Below are 3,174 nucleotides of genomic sequence, written 5' to 3'. Positions count from 1 at the left end.
GCATCCCTGCTACTCATCGGGAACTTGAATTGCTCGAGGGCTGGGTGAAATTTTCTGAAGATTTCTTCAGATTTTTGAGACTTTTTAAAATCTAAGTGTGTCGGGGCCTCTCCAGCAGTGTTCAATAACTTACAGATGTTGAGAGAAACAAGAATTTGTATCGTGGACTTTGTAAATCCATGTATAGAGGTTGGGTTAAAGAGGACTTTAAATGAGCATTAAACGTCCTCGTCATACTCAGGTGTTTTGGTCTCTGTTCGTGTTCTCTGCGCTTTTTGCTCTGTGATGCTCACAGTAGGTTGAAAGAACAGGCTACTGCTGCTTTGTGACTGTTGCAGGGATCAGTGAATGATATGCTGCTGAGTGTTGCATTTTGTGTGTGTGTGTGTGATTTTTTTTTTTTATTTTTTTTTCTGGGAGTAGAGTGGAAAACGATCCAGCTTCTGTTACAGAGATGTTCTTGATAACATGGTCTTTGCAAAAAAAATGCTGAAGATGTACGCCTTATTCCTGTGGTGACAAGCAAGCATGTCTACTCTCAGGTTCACTTGCTTTTCTTGGGCTTGCAGAGACCTTCTCAGCTGGGACTGAGAGGCCAGGCTCCTCCTCAGAGGCTGCAGCAGGGGAAGGACAGCCTCTGAGCAAGCAAGCACATGAGCTGGAATGCCTGCACTCAGGAGGAGGGCAGCAAAGCTTGTACAAGGGCAGGAAGGCACGTCCTGTGAGGAGGGGCTGAGGACACCCAGAACAGGAGGCTGAGGGGCGGCCTCATTGCTCTGTGCAGCCTCCTGAGGAGGGGACGTGCAGGGGGAGGTGCCGGTCTCTGCTCCCAGTAACTGGGAAGTTAAGACTGGACATTAGGAACATTTTCTTTGCTTTTATGGTGGTCAAATACTGGAACGGGCTTTCTAGCAAGGTGGCTGATGCCCCATGCCTGTCAGTGTCCAAGAGGCATTCAGACAATGCCCTCAATAACATGCTTTAACTTTTGATTAGCCCTGAAGAGGTCAGGCAGTTGGACTGGATGATCTTTGAAGGTATGTCCAACTGAACTATTCTATTCTATTCTATTCTATTCTATTCTATTCTATTCTATTCTATTCTATTCTATTCTATTCTATTCTATTCTATTCTATTCTACTCTACTCTACTCTACTCTACTCTACTTTACTCTATTCTACTCTACTCTATTCTATTCCATTAATTCTATTCTACTCTATACTGAGAAATTAGAAAGCTGTAATAAGGATGTGTAAGGATGTGTACGTCTGGCTAGAAAGCTTATCTAGAAAGTACAGAATAACTCAATTATTTTACTTGCATTTCCATCTGATTCTTTTTATTTATTTACTTACTTATTTTGTGAAGCAACCTTACGCCGCTATTGACTTAGCAGACTGCTTTACAGAAGAAATCCACCCTCCTTCAACTGTTTCAGCATGTGCAGCCTTCAGGGGAACTTCCTGCTTTTGAGAGTATGGAACCAGATTTGGGAAAAATGATTTAGCGGATGAGTCCTGCTGTCATACATAGAAGCCCAGCAGAGTCGCTTCATGCTGGGATTTGAGCCCAGCTTGCTCCTGAGCTGTAGGAAGCTGCAGGAAAGCATGAACCTGTGGCAGGCAGGCTATGGGGTCACAGCGCCAGGACCCCTGCTCCTTCAGGGCCATGCAGCGCATGGGAAGAGCAGGCTCCCAGCAAACAGAGGTCATTAAAGCTCTGTACTTGGTGCCAGTGGGTGTTAGGGGTGCTGGTGCCTCTTTGTTTTAATTACAGCACATTCTTAAGGCAGACTCAGTAAATTTTGCTGTCCAGTGTGAACTAAGCCTTGCATACAGCTTTCCCTTTGCTGTGCCTGGTAAGAGGTGTGCCCACGTAGTGGAGGAAAGGGGCACAGGAGGTGCTGAAAGAAGCATGGCGTTAAATCAGGATGGTCAGTCTTGCCTCTTGCCTTTCACACTTCAGTTCATTTTAATTGTGTTTGATGCTCAGCGCTCTGCGTTTCTCCAGAGGCTGGAGTAGGTGTGCTGACATACAATGGACAACAAAACCCGGAGCTAAAGGAGCGTGGCTGGGAAATCCCTAAGAAGATGGAGAAAAATGGAAGTATTTTGTCATAAAATGAGTGCTTTGCACTGTTAATTACACTGTGTTCTCTGGTGCACCCAGTCCAAATCTGTGGGGATGGATGAGTAAACCCAGACAACAGTGTGGGATTTTGGCACACAGTACATTGTTCTTAACGACATAAATGGTATCATTTTCAAAGATCCTTCTTATATTAATGCTAAACCAACATCTTATGAATATAGTTCCCTCTCCTTCTAAGCCACTGTAAAATAAATGCAAAACAAAGGTGGGCAGGAGCCCTGAGTGGCCTCCAGCCTAAGCTCACCCAGAGATGGGGAATCCCATCTGAATGGAAGGAGAGGGGATGGCACTGATGCTAACGAATGTTTTTAGCCTCTTGCAGAGCACATACTACCAAAAAAAAAAAAATAGTTAATTCTTTTTAAGGACAGTTTTAACACTTAATGGAAACAGCAGCACAAGCTCTGGTGAATTTGGAAAGACAGTGAGAAGCAGCCCACATCTGTCTGTCTGCCCCAGGACCCACTGCCCCCCTCCATGTTGATTTCAATTCTAATAAAGACCTGCATTTGTAAGGAAGACAGGCTGGAACACAAATTTAGGGCTCCTATTTTTGCCATCAGGAAGAAGCTTTATGAGCTTTTATCGGAGCCCTTACCTTTGCAGTAATGCCTGGTGTTAGTTACAGCCTAAGCGATGCAGTGGGAGCGCAAACATTAGTCTTTCTTATACTGGACGTACTTCTTGCTGGCTTCCTTCACACAGGGTTTAGCAACTGATACAGTACTTTACAAAATTAGGTGTTTTTTCCTAAGGCTATCACATGCAGTAATTAAGTCAAACATGCTTAAGTGTTACGCAGCAGGTTTGTTAATGCATTTGAAACTACTGTGGTTCAAATACAGGGTGATGCACATCAGTATAGGCTAATTTTTATTATTTATTTATTTATTTATTTATTTTCCTGTAGAGGTTTGTTTCACTGCAGTTTGCTCAATTCTGCAAAGATTTAGGCACCCCGATGGCATTTAAGCATATGCTTTGCACTAACTATGTGAATAGATCTTGTTCGTTTCAGCGTGA

This window comes from Anser anser (genome assembly GCF_964211835.1).
Source record: "Anser anser genome assembly, chromosome: 1".
Classification (NCBI taxonomy): Eukaryota; Metazoa; Chordata; class Aves; order Anseriformes; family Anatidae; genus Anser; species Anser anser.
This window is presented reverse-complemented; position numbering follows the sequence as displayed.